Source organism: Castor canadensis, chromosome 6 (genome assembly GCF_047511655.1).
Source record: "Castor canadensis chromosome 6, mCasCan1.hap1v2, whole genome shotgun sequence".
Taxonomy (NCBI): Eukaryota; Metazoa; Chordata; class Mammalia; order Rodentia; family Castoridae; genus Castor; species Castor canadensis.
In genome coordinates, this window is record NC_133391.1 from 100,333,244 (window position 1) to 100,353,118 (window position 19,875).

Here is a 19,875-nt window from a genome sequence, read left to right on the forward strand (position 1 = left end):
AGACCTAAAAGCATATATAAACGCCAACACAGTGGTTCTGGGAGACTAACACCCCATTATCATCAATAGATAGGTCATCCAAACAAAAAATCAATAAAGAAATACAAGATCTAAAATATGCAATAGATCAAATGGACCTAGTTGATGTGTACAGAACATTCCATCCAACTTCTACACAATATACATTCTTCTCAGTAGCCCATGGAACCTTCTCCAAAATAGATCATATCCTAGGGCACAAAGCAAGTCTCAGCAAATACAAGAAAATAGAAATTATACCGTGCATACTATCTGATCACAATGCAGTAAAAGTAGAACTCAACAACAAAAGTAAAGACAAAAAACATGCAAACAGCTGGAAACTAAATAACTCACTACTTAATGAAGAATGGATCATTGATGAAATAAAAGAGGAAATTAAAAAGTTCCTGGAAGTCAATGAAAATGAAAATGCAACCTACTGGAACCTATGGGACACAGCTAAGGCAGTCCTGAGAGGAAAGTTTATAGCCATGAGTGCATATATTAAAAAGACTGAAAGATCCCAAGTCAATGACCTAATGATCCATCTCAAACTCCTAGAAAAACAAGAACAAGCAAATCCCAAAACAAATAGAAGGAGAGAAATAATAAAAACAAAAGCTGAAATCAACGAAATCAAAACCAAAAAAACCATACAAAGAATTAATGAAACAAAAAGCTGGTTCTTTGAAAAAATAAACAAGATCGATAGACCCCTGGCAAACCTGATTAAAATGAGGAGAGTAAAAACCCAAATTAGTAGAATCAGGAATGCAAATGGGGAGATAACAACAAACACCATGGAAGTCCAGGAAATCATCAGAGACTACTTTGAGAACCTTTATTCAAATAAATTTGAAAATTTTAATGAAATGAACAGATTTCTAGATACAGATGATCATCCAAAACTGAACCAAGAGGAAATTAATCACCTGAATAGATCTATAACACAAAATGAAATTGAAGCAGCAATCAAGAGTCTCCCCAAAAAGAAAAGTCCAGGACCTGATGGATTCTCTGCTGAATTCTATCAGACCTTTAAAGAAGAACTGATACCAACCCTCCTTAAACTGTTCCACAAAATAGAAAGGGAAGGAAAACTGCCAAACACATTTTATGAAGCCAATATTACACTTATCCCAAAACCAGGCAAAGACACCTCCAAAAAGGAGAACTATAGGCCAATCTCCTTAATGAACATTGACACAAAAATCCTCAAAATAATGGCAAACTGAATTCAACAACACATCAAAAAGATTATTCACCACAACCAAGTAGGTTTCATCCCAGGGATGCAGAGGTGGTTCAACATACGAAAATCAATAAACGTAATAAACCACATTAACAGAAGCAAAGATAAAAACCACTTGATCATCTCAATAGATGCAGAAAAAGCCTTTGATAAAATCCAACATCATTTCATGATAAAAGCTCTAAGAAAACTAGGAATAGAAGGAAAGTACCTCAACATTATAAAAGCTATATATGACAAACCTACAGCCAGCATTATACTTAACAGAGAAAAACTGAAACCATTCCCTCTAAAATCAGGAACAGGACTAGGATGCCCACTATCTCCACTCCTATTCAACATAGTACTGGAATTCCTAGCCAGAGCAATTAGGCAAGAAGAAGGAATAAAAGGAATACAAATAGGTAAAGAAACTGTCAAAATATCCCTATTTGCAGATGACAGGATCCTATACCTTAAAGATCCAAAAAACTCTTCAGAAGCTTGTAGACATCATCAATAGCTATAGCAAGGTAGCAGGATATAAAATCAACATAGAAAAATCATTAGCATTTCTATACACTAATAATGAGCAAACTGAAAAAGAATACATGAAAACAATTCCATTTATAATAGCCTCAAAAAAAATCAAATACCTAGGTGTAAACCTAACAAAAGATGTGAAAGACCTCTACAAGGAAAACTATACACTTCTGAAGAAAGAGATTGAGGAAGACTATAGAAAGTGGAGAGATCTCCCATGCTCATGGATTGGTAGAATCACCATAGTAAAAATGTCGATACTCCCTAAAGTAATCTACATGTTTAATGCAATTCACATCAAAATTCCAATGACATTCATTAAAGAGATTGAAAAATCTACCGTGAAATTTATATGGAAACACAGGAAGCCACGAATAGCCAAGGCAATACTCAGTCAAAAGAACAATGCTGGAGGTATCACAATACCTGACTTCAAACTATATTACAAAGCAGTAGCAATAAAAACAGCATGGTACTGGCACAAAAACAGACATGAAGACCAGTGGAACAGAATAGAGGACCCAGATATGAAGCCTCAAAAGTATAACCAACTTGTCTTTGACAAAGGAGCTAAAAATATACGATGGAGAAATAGCAGCCTCTTCACCAAAAACTGCTGGGAAAACTGGTTAGCAGTCTGCAAAAAACTGAAACTAGATCCATGTATATCACCCTATACCAAGATTAACTCAAAATGGATCATAGATCTTAATATCAGACCACAAACTCTAAAGTTGATACAGGAAAGAGTAGGAAATACTCTGGAATTAGTAGGTATAGGTAAGAACTTTCTCAACGAAACCCCAGCAGCACAGCAACTAAAGATAGCATAGATAAAATGGGACCTCATAAAACTAAAAAGCTTCTGGTCATCAAAAGAAATGGTCTCTAAACTGAAGAGAACACCCACGGAGTGGGAGAAAATATTTGCCAGCTATACATCAGACAAAGGACTGATAACCAGAATATATAGGGAACTTAAAAAACTAAATTCTCCAAAAACTAATGAACCAATAAAGAAATGGGCAAGTGAACTAAACAGAACTTTCTCAAAAGAAGAAATTCAAATGGCCAAAAAACACATGAAAAAATGCTCACCATCTCTAGCAATAAAGGAAATGCAAATTAAAACCACACTAAGATTCCACCTCACTCCTGTTAGAATAGCCATCATCAGCAACACCACCAACAACAGGTGTTGGTGAGGATGCGCGGAAAAAGGAACCCTCTAACACTGTTGGTGGGAATGTAAACTAGTACAACCACTCTGGAAAAAAATTTGGAGGCTACTTAAAAAGCTAGACATTGATCTACCATTTGATCCAGCAATACCACTCTTGGGGATATACCCAAAAGACCGTGACACAGGTTACTCCAGAGGCACCTGCACACCCGCGTTTATTGCAGGACTATTCACAATAGCCAAGTTATGGAAACAGCCAAGATGCCCCACCACTGACGAATGGATTAAGAAAATGTGGTATCTATACAAAATGTAATTTTATACAACCATGAAGAACGAAATGTTATCATTCGCTGGTAAATGGATGGAATTGGAGAACATCATTCTGAGTGAGGTTTGCCTGGCCCAAAAGACCAAAAATCGTATGTTCTCCCTCATATGTGGACATTAGATCAAGGGCAAACACAACAATGGGATTGGACTTTGAGCACATGATAAAAGCGAGAGCACACAAGGGAGGGGTGAGGATAGGTAAGACACCTAAAAAACTAGCTAGCATTTGTTGCCCTTAAAGCAAAGAAACTAAAGCAGATACCTTAAAAGCAACTGAGGCCAATAGGAAAAGGGGACCAGGAACTAGAGAAAAGGTGAGATCAAAAAGAATTAACCTAGAAGGTAACACACACGCATAGGAAATCAATGTGAGTCAACTCCCTGTATAGCTATCCTTATCTCAACCAGCAAAAACCCTTGTTCCTTCCTATTATTGCTTATACTCTCTCTACAACAAAATTAGAAATAAGGGCAAAATAGTTTCTGCTGGGTATTGAGGGGGTGGGGGTAGAGGGAGGGGGCGGAGTGTGTGGTAAGGGAGGGGGTGGGGGCAGGGGGGAGAAATGACCCAAGCCTTGTATGCACATATGAACAATAAAAGAAAAAAAATGTATACAAATGTGAGTAAATGTAAAAATGATAAAATAAAAAAAATTCTTTGAAAGTCTTCAATTTCCTACATAATAAAGTTCAAACTGTCATAATGAAGGTTTTATCCTGGTTTCCATAGCTTCTTTATTATCTCTTCCCCCATGTATCCTTTACTGTATCTATGCCTGAAATATATTATCCTCCTTCAGGATATGGGGCACATGAAATTTGCTCGAACTATAATTTTTTTTTCTTTTTCTCTGCCTGACTCTCTTAATGTAAGATGCATTCCTCTACATAACGTTTAAAAAAGACTACACTTCGTCCTAACAGAGTTACGGTATTTTAAAATCTTTCTCTTTAAATTGTGAATTTAAGTAGAACAATGAGTCTCTCTTTTTTTTTCTGTATATCCAGTATTGAAAATAGGCATCATAGACATTAAATAAATTCCTTGAATGCAAGGTAGAAACAGTGCTTCTTGATGAGAAGAAGCTAAGGGATATATTATTTCCAGCTAGGAAGAAAGAGAATTTGTTCTTTCAAATCTGTCTTGTGGTATGTATAGGATTTGGAAATGCAAGGATGGGGCAAAAAAAATTCTAGGCAAAAAAATATATAGCATGAAATCATAGGAAGTACCCTAGAAACAGTGAGAAGTTCAATGTGGCTTAGGTGATTTACAGCATGAAGCTGAGTAGTGAGAAAGATTTAGGAGGTCCAGACTAAGATTCCTGGATAGCAGTCAGTCTAAATACAGACTTTATTACTTAAAAAATATTTTGAATTCTCGAGTGAGTCATGTGTCTATACATAAACTATGTGAGATGGTTTGCATAGAAGGAAAAAAATATTAATTAGAATATTACTGTAAAGGCTAGGTGAACAGCAAGCTGTGCTGTCCTGGAGCTAGCTTATACTGGTTTGTGACAGCCAATTGCTTAGTTTTTAGAAATTCTGTGTGTAAGTTTTGATATGCAATAACTCAAAAATTAAATTATGCAAACTTCTAATTAAATAACATAGCAAAAATAAAGGTAATAAATATTCCAAACTATTCATTTCACAATTATTTTCTGATATATTACTGCTATCTAGGTGCTTAATGTGATATATAACTGAATGGTGGAAATAATATAAAATGATATATTATTGGACATTTCTTCCCAACTCAGTGTTTAGTGACTTAGGATGGTAACTTGAAATCAGTCACGATGGGAGTATTTACACTACAGCAATTGGCAGCTATATAATTATGATTTGATTTATTGTTTCTTTGATTGTTAGGATTTAAGAAAGAAATAGAAAAGATTATAATTATGCAGATTAAACTTAAAAGTGTATTATGTTAATAGTGATTGAATTATGATTTGTATAAAAATTTGTATTCAAAAGTTATTCAAATGTTGCTTGTGTCACCGAATGAATGTTTGTATATATCTTTATTTTTCACAACTATATATTGGTTAACTATGAATACAAGAGTGGGCCAAAAATCACCAAAAACATTAATGAGAACCAATTAATTCTGTAGAATTTATACTAAAGAATATTATATGTTTCATTATGATTTTAAAATTGTGAGTACACATTCTTTATATCAGTAAAATTTATATATTTCTGTATACTTATATACAGGGAATGTTGGCTAAATATTTTCTCTCACAATGATGGTAGCATTACCTTAGCAGTAGAAATGAGGAGAAAGGGATACATTCAAAAGTATTTGGAGTCAATGCTACAGAATGTGAAAATTGGTTTAGTGGGAGTAGACAATGGATGCCTGGGTAGATGAGGCATGTCTACATATACAGTTTTGATAAACAGAAAGCACAGGATAAAAAGATTTATGAAGTTTTAGAATTAAATTTTATTGTTGGTGATGCCCAGTAGGTTAGGGTAGAGTTTTAACATCTAAAATTGTATAGGTTGGAGTCAAAAAAATTCTAAAAGAAAGAAAACAGGTTAGAAAATTCTGTGAGGGGAATGCTAATCTTAAGGAAAAGGAGAAAAAAGTATGTGCTGAAAGGGTTCATGAGTAATCAGAGAAATAGAGAATTGTAAAACTCTGGAGTCTTAGAAGACTGAGGAAGAGAAATTGTCAAAAAGAACCTTGTTAATAAAGATAACACAATTGAGAATTAATCATTAGACTTCTATAGTGTTTTGTTTGAAATCATAAGCCTAGAGGAAAAAGTTGGTATTTCAGTTGAAACAGGTCACCATGGAGCACAGTATAAGGTAGAGTGTACAATGGTAAGTGTTCTCACAAAAAAAAAAAAAATCAAGAATGCACAAGTAGTTTATGTTTCAGAATGTCTGTAGGCTTATCAAGAACTCCTAATCCTCAATCAAATTCCAGAGAATTATGCTCAGACTATCTTGAGAGAATCATGAATAAAGACTGTAGATTCTGAAAATGAAAGAATCCTTAAAATAATTTGCAAGCCAAGTACCTCAAACTCAAGTTATGACAGTTGGCAACTTTTGGTGTTAGGAACTCTCAATTATTCACATGATAGAAAAATGAAGAAGTTAAGTATTTGCCAGGTAAAAGTCATGTAGGTGGCATACCTAATACAGACTCATACTTGTAACTATTATGCTTCATTTGGTAAGTGCCGTAGCAGAGGGTGTATTTGGAAGGAAACTGGGTCGTAGGTGCTCCAAGCTCTCTCATCACTCAGGGATTATAACAGATTGAATGTTAAAGAATCAAGTTGCAGTTTTAATGGAGGTAACTCTTGTCTTTCACTTCTCAACCCAATTAAGAACTGACAAGACAAAGTTATATCTGGAAATCTACTATGTCCCTCAAGTACACATGAAGAACCAGAATTTTCTAGAAATGGGACTGAGGTGGCTATACCTGAGATTTGGGAAATTGTATTTCACATATTCTGAAGGTATTGCCTTAATCTCTTTTGAAGATATTTACCCCTACAGAATGTGGAGATCTCTAGAATTGACTTGCATTTTATTAGTATTGGTATTAATATTAAAACTTTATACTTCCTTCTCTATATTTATCAAGGTCACCTGATATATTATGATGTAAGATATTTCTCTCATCAAACTGTTAATATATGAATATATTGTAAAATTGTATTTTAAATAAACTTCCAAAGAAATATCACTCTGTGTGCGTTCAAAAGCAAGAAGAGTGTTATATAAACTAGTGGGTGGGGGATTAGATACTATTGTATTTGTAATTATATATTACCAAATACATTGTGATTAATCTATATATCTATTCATCTATCTACTTACCTATTTATGTCAATCATCTATCAATATCTGACCCATGTTGAATATCTGTTAATTCCTTACTTTAAACAAATAAACTTAACACAAACCTTTTAAATCTCCAGCTATGGGAAAGTAGACCTTGTGCTCTCAGGTAAGTTTGTCTGGTATTAAAGACTACAGTTACAGCCTGGCAGATATTACTGGCATTACTCTCACCAAAATAAGTTAATATAGTATGAGGGGATTTCTTTTTTTTATTGATTAATTCTGAAACTTCCCTTAGAAGAATTTTATGGACAGATATTTAAACTGAGCTGTGTCTTCCAAAATTTTTATATTGAAACCTTAGCTTCCAATGTAATAGTACTTAGAATGAGGCCTTTGGAAAGTAATTAGTTTGAGTTGAGGTTGAGATTAGTGTCCTTATAAGAAGAGGACAAAAGAACAAAGCTCTGACTCTCTCTATTCTGCATGTGTGGACACAGAAGTTTTCAGTCTACAAGTCAGGAATAGAACCTTCACCAGGAAACTAAATTGGCTTTTATCTTGACCTCAGACTTTGTATCTCCAGAACTAAGAGAAACAAATTCCTGTTGTTTAAGTCATTGACTTTAAGGTATTTTGTTATGGAAGCACCAGCTGACTAATAGAAAAAAATTTGTCAATTGATAACTGGTAGTTTCCACAAAACTCATAAGACTGCCATAACAAGTTATAACAAACTGGCTGACTTAAAACAACAGATATATATTCTCTCACAGTTCTTGAGGCTGGTGTCCAAGAATCATAGTATTAACAAATTCATTTTTCCTCTTCATGCTCTAGGGAAGAATTCTTCCTTGCCTCTCTCCTATTTAGTAGTTCCCAGTGTATCACTTCAATTTCTGACCTTCCTTCCTTCCTTCCTTCCTTCCTTCCTTCCTTCCTTCCTTCCTCCCTCCCTTCCTTCTTCCCTCCCTTCCTTCCTTCCTTACTTTGTTTTTAAGGTAAGGTCTTGAACTTTTTCCAGTCTGGCTTCTGACCATAATCCTTCTACCTCCGGCTCACAAGTAGCTGAGACTACAGGCACCATGCCAGGCAACCACACAGCCTTCTTTTCTTGTGTTTTTCTATGTTGCTGTCCTCTTCCTATAAAAACACCATGCATTAAAAACAATAAAAGCACCATTTGTTAGATTTAGGACTCACACTAATCTTATATGACCTAATTTTAACTTAATTACATCTATAAAAATTCTGCTTCTAAATAAGTTTGCATTCTGAAGTTTTGGGTGAACATGAGTCTTGGGGGGGTATCCAATCTACTACAGCCTATATTTAAGTTCTAAATTTCTGTAAATATTAAAATAGTTATAAAATTATAGATATTAGTTTTATACATATTGAAAATCATGTTCTGATGTGAACACAAGGTGAAGGATAAACTGATGTACTCTTTCTTAAATACTTGACCCTCAAAAGTAGCCTGACACTAATACAAACAAGCAAACACCTCTATGTTTCCCAGTTAGTGTGCCTGTGTTTATATTAACAATGGCCAAAGTAGACCTCAAGACAAGGTATATTGTCAGAAATAAAAAGGACATTTAATAACAATGAAATGATCAGTTCATAGGGGAGGCAAATCTTAAATTCATATATGCTTAGTAAAAGCAGCTCAAAATCTGTGAAATAAGATATCAAATCCAAATTCATAGCTGGGCATTTGAAAAATTATACTCTCAATAATAGAGCCAATGGCTATATAAAAATAGCAACAAAGACATGGACAATTTGAGTAGTACTACCAATGCATTTGGACCAACTTACATTTAAAGAACATTCTACCTGACACTGCAAAGTACACATTCATTTTAAGTCTAGGTGGGTTGTGCCAATAAAATGGGCAACATAACAGATCAAAACGTGTTTCAGCACATTAGAAAAAGAGAAGAAATCTTACTTGTGTGTGTTTGTTCTCTAACCACGGCAGAATTACATTACATTAGAAATCAGTAAAATATAATATCTACAAATATTTTGAAATAAAAAAATATGTTTTGTGACCTCAACTTTGTTTTGTTTTTGTGGAACTGGGTTTGAACTCAGGGCCTTCATCTTTTTTTTTTCTTTTATTCATATGTGCATACAATGTTTGGGTCATTTCTCCCCCCTTCTCCCCCACCCCCTCTTTTCCCTCCACCTCCTCTCTCTCCCCCCCTCACTGCCAGGCAGAAACTATTTTGCCCTTATCTCTAATTTTGTTGAAGAGAAAGTATAAGCAATAATAGGAAGGACAAAGGGTTTTTGCTAGTTGAGATAAGGATAGCTATACAGGAAGTTGATTCACATTGCTTTCCTGTACATGTGTGTTACCTTCTAAATTAATTCTTCTTGAACTAACTTTTTCTCTAGTTCCTGGTTTCCTTCTCCTATTGGCCTCAGTTGCTTTAAAGTGTCTGCCTTAGTTTCTCTGCGTTGAGGGCAACAAATGCTAGCTAGTTTTTTAGGTGTCTTACCTATCCTCATACCTTCCTTGTGTGTTCTCGCTTTATCATGTACTCAAAGTCCAATCCCCTTGATGTGTTTGCCCTTGATCTAATGTCCGCATGTGAGGGAGAACATACGATTTTTGGTCTTTTGGGCCAGGCTAACCTTATTCAGAATGATGTTCTCCAGTTCCGTCCATTTACCTGAGAATGATAACATTTCATTCTCTTCATGGCTGAGTAAAATTCTGTTATGTGTATCTTGGCTGTTTCCATAACTTGGCTAATTGTGAATAGTGCTGCAATAAACATGGGTGTGCAGGTGCCTTTGGAGTAACCTGAGTCACATTCTTTTGGGTATATCCTCAAGAGTGATATTGCTGGATCATATGGTAGATCAATGTTTAGCTTTTTAAATAGCATCCAAATTTTTTTCCAGAGTGGTTGTACTAGTTTACATTCCCACCAGCAGTGTAAAAGTGTTCCTTTTTCCCTACATCCTAGCAGGGCCTTCATCTTGAGCCACTCTGCCAGCCCAATTGTTTGTGATAGGTTTTTTTTGAGATAGGGTTTTGTGAACCATCTGCCTGGGCTGGCTTTGAACTGTGATCTTCTTGATCTCTGCCTCCTGAGTAGCAAGGATAATAGGCATGAGCCACAGGTGCCCAGCAGATTTCAATTTTTAAAAAGAATGCTAGCTGGGTGCAGTAGCTCAGAATTGTAATCCTATCTGCTTGGGAGGTTGCAATCAGGTGGATCATGGACAACCCAGGCAAAAAAAGTTCATGAGACCCCATTTCAATGGAAAAAAGTTAGATATGGTGGCATATACCTGCCATCCAACTATAGTGGGAAGTGTAGTTGAGGAGGATCATGATCCAGGTCAGCCTGGACAAAAAGTATGACACTATGTGCACAATAACCAAAGCAAGAAGGACTAGAGGCATGGCTCAAGTGGTAGGGAACCTGCCTAGTGAGTGCAAAACCCCTGAGTTCAATTCCAGTACTGCCAAAAAAAAAAAAAAAAAAGCTATAAATTCTGGGGCAATGAAGAAAAATCTCCATTAAATTGCTCAAGAAAATTAACCCTAGAACAAATTAATCTTTTGAATTTTACTGTTTATGGAATGCTTTTAAATTATCTTAATGTTGGCATTGACAACTGTCTGACGAGACCAAGGTGCTCTCAGTAATATAGTACTCCTTTAAGACAGAGTATTTATGTCATTATCCTATATTACTTTTCATGGTCCCATTTTTAAAAGTCCTTACGATCTCAGTCTTCCTAGAGCAGGAGATGGGATTGGCGATCGTCTTCGAATTGTAAAATAAATGCGTTTCTACATCTATTAATGCCACTATCTATTGAATATGTACTCAGCTCTGATGTAATTAGAGTCATTTAAGGAAGCAACAACAGCTCAGATTCTGTCAATATCTGACCTTTAACACAGTAGGAATATTCTAGATTATTGGATGTTGAATGTAGCCTTTTCATGGCAATGAAGCTGTTGTTGAAATGCAAACAAGAGCAGAGGTGACATTCTTGTGAAAACTTTTTCGGTGGGGCGAGTGGGGTGAGGAAATGTCTTCTGTTGCAGACATGGTGTTTCAAGAATCAGACAAAATATATTTCATGGAAAATCTATTTTGAGCTCGACATTCATTTGAAAAGCTAAAACTAGCATCCGGATAAAAAAAGGAAGGGATGAAACATCAAACTGAAAATATCTTCCTATATTGTGACATTTTAGCAAATGTAAATGAAACCACCTTTAAGGCTGTCACAAGCAAAGAAATCCAACTGGGGTCTTGATGACTGAAGGGATGTTAAAGAATCTCTCATCAGCAGACCATAAAGGATAAAGCAAAAGCTATCAGTAATGTGCAGATGTTATCAGGATGTGACTTCAGCACAACCCTGCATCCCAATGGAGAGACAAAACTGCAGATGTTTAACATATTACAGGAACTAACCACAAATTCTGTTTTGCTTCTCCTACTTTACAAGGTTTAATTTTTTTTCAAAACACACACACACACACACACACATCAATTGCACTTTGGAAGAACTTCCTCCAATCTCAATCAGTTTGAAAATGTAGATGCTTACTACTAGGTAGCAGAGAATTCTGGATAAAGCGGCATGCAAATTACGACATAGGAATGGGCAGTACAAAATCTGCAGAGGAAGGATGTGTTTGTGCAGGTGGTGGGAAGAGAGTTCTCATTATTGTGTGATAATAGACCCCTAGGTGTGAGATAGAGACCCTAGACTGATTTGACAACAAACCTACTTTATATCTGCTTAAGTCCTGGCAAACCAAAAGAACTCATAGAAACTCAAATTGGTAACAAAGTAGAACACATTTGGAGATGTGAAGAAAATAGCACTGCCCAGATGACTTTTTCTTTGTTTTTAAAGTTATAGAGTAATAATTCACTGGATTATATAGTTTCAAAAAGAGTTGCTTGCCTTTCACTATCTACATCTCTTTGGTGAGAATTCTTTTGGTCGGGGGGGCTTGCTGGGATTTTTATTCTTGAAAACAGCCAATTATAAGATCACAGTGGTGAACCATGTACTTCTGTCATTAGGATTCATTAGTTCAGACATCCTTATTTCTCCAGAAAATTTGGTTTCTAAAAAATACCAGTCCATGTATTCTGCTCCAATGAGAGTTTGGTCTCTAAGTGGGTGTCAGCAGTTGGGGTGCTGTTGGTCAGTTTGCTGGTGCCTTCTTTTGCTTGACACAGGTCTCTACTGTCCTCTGTCTTCTCTGCTGTCCATGGCAGATGGCAGTTTCTGAGGCAGCCAGCAGAACCTTGCTCTTCAGGGGCCCATGTGCCAACAAGCCAACATCAGCTGGATCTCATGGAGTGAAAACTACAGAAAAAAGCAGAAAAAGGAGAAAGAAGGTAAGTTTTTTTCAAAAAACAGGATAATTTCCTTGAGATTAAAAACATAACTCACATTAATTAAGTTGGGATGGGCTTTTACTTCAGAAAAAATGTAGTTTGCATTTGAAAGAATAAATATTAGAAAATATACCAGTGAATTGCATTCTACTTTCTGGAGGAAATGTTTAAATCTGATGTGTAGAAAGATGAAGAATCATAAATAGATATCACATGGAATGAAGAGTGGATTGACATGTATTAGGAAAATAATTTATATTAACATTCATGAAAGAATAGGCTGGAAAATGGGTGTTAACATTTGTGTCTATTCTGCTGTAAGGAGACAAGAGAGGTACACTTTCCAAAGGAAAGAGGTGAGAGAAGTGCAAAGTAGAATAGATAGCACTACTTAAAGTGCAAAGGAAAGTAACTACAATCTGATGATTTAAGAAGAAACCAAAGAAAAAGCAAAATCAATTCTTGGGTTTACAATACATTTACCTATTGCTATCCACATGGATTGAATATAGTAGAACACAAACATTGTTCATCTTTAAAGTTTGGTTTATAGTGGGTCCAATGTGTTCTTTTCACAGTTTTTTTTTTTTTGTGGTGCCTAGAACAATGCCTGGAACCTTGGTATTGTACAGTAACATTGGTTGAATTAGCCATTGAAGAAGAGCAAAGCACCCTGGCCTGGATATTGGACAAAGTACAAGGTTAAAATATTTGAATATTCCAGCATTCTCTGTCGAAGGGCTATCCTAGCTTTTAAGAAAATGTCATGCAATTTTTTTGCCAGGGTAGGCAACTATAGAGGGAATGAAAACATTCTTTAGCATAAGGTGGTTCTAACTTTTGCTAAGATGTGATCAACAAAAAAACTCAAAACATTTTGAGGAGATGCTATCTGCCATAGTAATTACCACAATACATGTAGGATCAAAGAAAATTCCACATTTTACCCTGGCGATTAGCAGTAATTAAATAAAGTAAGTCTTTTTAAACTTCATTAGCAGCAAGATGTTTGCTACAGCAGAGTGGGCACAAATCATCCATTCTTAATTAAAAGATAATCCACAGGATGGCCATAATCTTCTTCTAAAAATACACCATTTTCCCCTGAAAGATTTTCTCATCAAATAAGGATAAATAACAGTTTCTATGAGTTTAAGCCATGAAGGAATGGATGCTCCTCCCGTTTGCTTGAGTGAGTGCTGAATGTGGCTGATAACATCACTTTGGCATGCTATTATCTAAAATGGTAGAATACCTCACTTCAGCAAAGTCTGACATAAATCTTTGAAAACAAAGACATTGCATATGTATGAGCTGAAATAGATATGACAGTGTTGGCACATTAATATTCCTGTCACTAGGGGGTTTCAAACTTTTAAGGAAAGGATGGGAATAAATTCAGACTGTAGCTGGTAGAACAGGGAAACATACAGTGGGACAATTAGGCATTGCTAACCATAATAAAATATGTACAGAGAAAGGGCTCCCCTGTTCCTTGATTTTGGCAAAAAAAAAAAAAAATGAAAAATGACTATAGAATTGTCTCTTGGGAATACCAAGAATAATTAATTTGGCTTAGAGTTTGCATGGTTGTTCTAAGCATGCTAATACGAATATTCCATAAAGACCAGTCCCAATTCATAGAAGAGAGAACTGTTTTTCCTTGTGTAACAACTGCGGTGGTTCATGGGTAACAGATGTTTCCACTTACTCCACAACAACCCTCATTAAAAGTAAATGTGGGGCCTAATTGAATAGTTATCCACATAGTTGGATCTGTGCAGAAAATAGTTCCATGATTGCATGTTCTACAATTATTTCTCTTCCTGTTTTTGGTGGCTGATATGAAAAGCTTTACCATGGACTTTTTACTTCTCAAGTTATTGAATGAAACCCAAACTTCTTTTTACTTCATTTTGCTCTGTACGAACTTACTATGTGTTGGATGGCATGTACTGTGAAATGCCAACCATCTTTAGGAAAGCCTTATAAATCATCAGATTCTGGGAAATTACCACATACCAAGAAAGATGGCATAAGCATTCTATTAGGTTGCATTGTGCATTGGAGTGGGTGAGAATTATTCTATACTAGGCCTTAATGAAACAGTCACTAAGTTACAGCTCTGGTGTTTGAAGCTTATGTTGAAATGTTAGAAGTTTTCTTGTTATAAAACATGTGTTGATGTGGTAAGTGGACATGAGATGTTGCTTAAAAGGTTTTCTCTAACACTTTTTGAATACATTGCTGTAGTCCTAGAAGGCTTGATCTGAGCTGACAGCAGTAGCCAGTTGGAGAAAACAAGACTTTGAATCTCTCCTTTGACAAAGAAACGTGAAATGATATACAACATAGTCACCTCAAGCAAACATGATAGAAAATCAGCAATTACGTGTGTTACAATAGAGAGTACATCTCACTTCCAAACGGCTTTCTTCTTTTTGTCAGACTTTAACATATAGGTGCTTAGGTAAGAATTTTAAAAGCAATTTCAAATATGAGTGTGCTTTGGGATTGGGTCACTCCTTTATTATACTAATGCTGTTTATCATTTCGTGCATGTCACAGCATTGTGTTTGAATAGCAAAAGGGCTCCAGAATAAATAGGCATAAAGAAAGGCTCTTGCAGCTCCCTATATGCAGTGTTGTTTTAGAAAGAAGGTATATTCAGTGGAGATAAGTTATATGCTACTAGAAAACTTGTTATCACTCAGATGGAGCTATATGTTGAAAACAGAAAAGACTTGCAATAAATTAAATAATATTGGCAAAAATGGCAGCAAACTTAACCATGGTCAAGTCACCCACTCTATTTCCTTTTCTTATTCTCCTCCCCCTTTTCTCCTTCCACATACCCAATAATCCCTCTTTTACTCTCATGTCTTTCCCCTCCCCCGGATTCCTTATATGGAGAAAAATGTGATACTTGTCTTTGTGAGACTGACTTATTTAATATGATCATCCCCAATACCATCTTTTTCCATGAAAAAGACATAATTTTATCCTTTTTTATGGCTGAATAAAGCTTTAATGTGTGTATATGCATACATTTTCTTTATCCATTCATTTTATAACCTGGCTATGTGAATAGTGCAGCAATAGACATGGGTGTGTAGGTATCTCTATGGTATACAGCTTCACTCTTTAATCTCACAACTTCTGCGTACTATTCTTTTTTATTTTTTGTGGTACTGGGGCTTGAACCAGCCCTTTTTCATGAGTTTTTTTTTATTATTATTAATTTATTCACATGTGCATACACTGTTTGGGTCATTTCTACCCCCTGCCCCCCTCCCCCACCTTCTCTCCCCTTCCCCCCTCAGTTCCAGGCAGGTCCTGTTCTGCCTTTATCACTAGTTTTGTTGAAGAAAAGAGACAAGCCTAATAAGGAAGACAAAGTGTTTTTGCTAGTTGAGTTGAGGATAGCTATACAGAAATATTCCTAGCATTGCTTCCGTGTACACGTGTTATGACCCATCTTGATTCATTTCTAACTGATCTTTACCCTGGTTACTGATCCCCTTCTCATGATAACCTCTGTTGCTGTATTAGCTTCTCATGAGGGTTTTTTTTTGAGAAAGGTTCTTGCGAACTATTTGCCCAGGCTGGCGTTGAACTGCAATCCTGATCTCTGCTTTCTGAGTAGCTAGGATTACAGGTGTGAATCGCTGGCGTCCGGCACAAATGTACTATTCTTGACTTCAGGAAATAGGTAAGATAAGAGCTTTCCCAAAGGAGTTGAACAATTAAATTTAAATGTTAAGATATTTACTTTGTTTCATTAGTAAACTATAATACCATGAAAAATTTACATGCACAAAATGTATATTTTGATCCTATCATATAAATAAATATCATTAAAAGCATATATACCCCATGTATTAAAGCAACGGTTTTAACCAGTATGAATAATAAATGGACTGAAACATAGACTTCACAAATAACTGTAATGTTAAACTTCCCCCAAATTTCTGCCTTTTTATTTCATAGTAATCAATATGCTACTGATTGAAAATATACTATATCTTAAATAACTGATATAATTTCTGATTGTATTGATATAAACTGTATATAAAAGCAAAGCCACTTGTCCTCTTAAAATGTTCTCTTTTTACAATGATTTTTTGCAGAAAAGTAATGAATGATATCCTCTTCTTCCCCTGACATATTTGGGATAGTTTACATGAATTTGAAATGCCATAAATATTTTACCACCCATCTACTATAAAATGTTCTAAAGAGGGGAAGAAAAACTTTCATTCACTTTGGTAATGTTAGAGTACTTCCTTTACTACATTCATTTCTTATTGTATCATTCTGTATTTGGGAGTACAGGGTATTCTGTTTAATGGTAAGGAAAGACATTAGTCAGGTTACTAAAATATGTTAAACGTTATATTAGAGGGCACTTGATAAGAATCAATCAACCCATTTACCACATGCTGAGTAGTATGGAAAATACTGTAAGTTCTCTGATACCTTCATATGTTAATCAAATTACTTGTAAAGTGGCTCTAGAAAAGAATGCTCCTAAAATTACACCAGATACCATGTGAGCAAAGCATGAGACAGATGTGGAATTTTCCCAATCACGGTCACATGAAGAAATTTCCTTATTTATACACTTATTATTTATTTCATGGAGCAGTCTCTTTTGTTCTATCAGATCACACAGACTGAATTCAGTGCAGTATTATGTTCTCTGATAATTATGAAGCAGCTGGAATTCCAATATTCTACTGATAAAGCCATCACATTCCTTTGTTTATTATGTATAATGCACCTATTATGGTTTAGGTCTTCATAAAAACTAGTATTTATTAAGAACATTTCAGATATACATATATATTTGATTTCAAATATAAAATGTACCACATCTTCTTTGTTTGAATTAAACATTTGTCTCACATTTCATATATCATTCTCATTTACTCATTTGATTTGAATAAAAATTGTCATGGGTTTGATTTTATATGGAACTGGTACATTTAGTAAATAGCGATTTTATTTGAAATGCATAACACTAAGATGTACAAACAAAAGTGAATTTGGTATAACCAATGAAAATTACATCCTCAGACACATGTAATCTTACATGCTATAGCATTTCATTATTTAGAAAAACAAGTCCTCCATCTTCTGCTACTATTTATTATAAAATAAATAAAAAATCAACTTCTTTTCTTATCCGTGCATTGCTTACTCCTCGAAAAACCAGATATGTGTTATAAAAGCAGTTGTTATATTGAGATGTATGTCTGCTTTTCTTCAGAAGACAGATTAGAGTGCTTCAGCTGCCACTAAAGTTGTCGTTCTTTGTAACAAAATGTAGTGCTGCATATATAAAAATGCAAAGTGTAATGTAGAGTCAAATGTCTCTCAGCACAAGAGTTGTTCGTTTTAGCACCCATTTTGTTGGTATTTATCAACTTACTAATTATAGGCAAATTGCTTCCAACACGAAAACTGTGATGATTAGCAGTTTTTTCTGCTAACTCTAGTCTACTGTAGTTCCGGTAAAAGAATGTCAATAATCCAGATTCCTTTCTTTTTCCTGGCTTAGAATATATAAAAATAAATTCATCAGACTAGCATTTCTCAACATTTGGGAAACGTGGTTTGGATGGATGGGGGTGGGAAGAGGAAAAGGGATATATATCAAAGAAGGTCTACTTGCTATCTCCCATAAATGGAGGGATGTTGAAGGCTGACTGGAGACTGGTCTATTACTGAATAGAATTGAGTAATCCCATTTTACTAACAGAGTAAATGCACTTAAACATTGTAAGGGAAGTGCACCAATTGCTGGAATCCAGCATAAAATCTCTGTAGTAAAAAATGGATAAAGAAGAGTCTTAAGAACTAGCTCATATACCATCATTGATGGACAGAAAATGGCTGGCATATATTGTTTTAAACCTCTCATATAACTATGCAGCCAAGCTACATGATATTGCTTGGTCAGACATAAAACAGTTTGTAACCTTCAGCCCTCCATTACAATCCTTTAAAGTGAGCTCAAATGAAAATGAGAGTAACATGCCAATCTAGAAAATGTTTTCATAACATGCAATACAATAATAGGTTGAATTTTCTATCACCATTGCTAATTTCACCCATTTGTTTCTCATTACAATAAGTAAACAAGATTAAATGGAAAATCTTACAGTTCACAGAGTACATTACACAGCAGAAATGTCTGTAGCAAATACTGACTTAGTGTCTTAACCAACTTATATGCCTCTAAGTGACTATTTCTCCCTGCTATGAAGTTTTTACAATTTTAAAGTTATATTGGCAGGTTCCAGTCAACAATGATGTCTGCAATGGCCTTCTTTCTCCAATACATTGCTTTTAGTCTAATTGCTTATTTGCAGTCTCAGCAGCAGAGAGAAGAATTTTATCCTCTTTGCCTTGTCTTTGAATACTAACTAGCTGGCCTAGCCAAGGCGCTCTAAAGAGAAAAACTGCATGAGAGACACACAGCATTTGACACAGTCAAGAGGTAAAAGAAAGGGCAAAACAAAAGTCTATTCAGGACCAATTCCTCTGATATTCTCCCTCCTCCCCCCAGTCTTTTTAAAAATAAAGTGAAAGAGGGGAACCCATAAATCCATGCCTGAATGCCTGAGGTTGTCAATTAATAAAGGACAACGAATGACAGGTGACTGTCAGTATAATTCTCAGTTTCCAAGTTATCACTTTTTGGCATTGTTGAACAAGAAAAGTATATACATAAAAAGGAAATATGTCATAAATTCTCTATGAATGCACAGACAAGTTCAATATCGGAAAAGCAGCAAAGTATTTCCACATGGGTTGCCTTCCAGTTCTGTGTATTTTTCCTAGAAAATGCTCTCAAGTTTTTTATAACAATGCTAAGTTACTTTGGATAAAATTGCTGAAGTGTTGTGAAACTGTTTCCCTTTAGACTTTTTCTTCTTTAGAATGGGAGATCTGGTTTGATACGTAAAATTCCTTGCACATGTTGCTAAACTTTTTTAAAAGAAGTAAGAATCAATTGATGAGAGATTTTTTCTGTTTGATTTTTTTAAAGGCTCCTCTCAAGCTGTTTCCCCCAAGATCTCCTTATACTTTCATCTTCCCAGACTGCCTTAATCCTCCTGTCTTTGTTGTTTCAATGTCTGATCCATTTGTTTTAAAGTCGACTCCACTCCACATTTGCTAGAACTGAAACTTGTCTTCAGGCACTTGCAGTTATAAATCTCGACAAAAGTACAGGTTTCCAAAGAAAGGTAGAGTGTTGAAGCAGGAAAAGGTTTGATGGTTACTTCAGTAATGTATATTAAGTTGTCTGTTGCATGAACTATAAGTAC

The 19,875-nt window shown here is 35.3% G+C and overlaps 1 long non-coding RNA gene across 1 annotated transcript in view; it reads left to right on the forward strand.

Moving 5' to 3' along the window:
• LOC141423906 (uncharacterized) overlaps positions 1–19,875 on the forward strand; it is a 99,810-nt gene that overhangs the window by 46,266 nt on the left and 33,669 nt on the right. The window contains exon 3 of the long non-coding RNA XR_012448669.1: positions 12,377–12,538. This is a non-coding gene — a long non-coding RNA (uncharacterized lncRNA). The remainder of the gene's footprint in view (positions 1–12,376; positions 12,539–19,875) is intronic.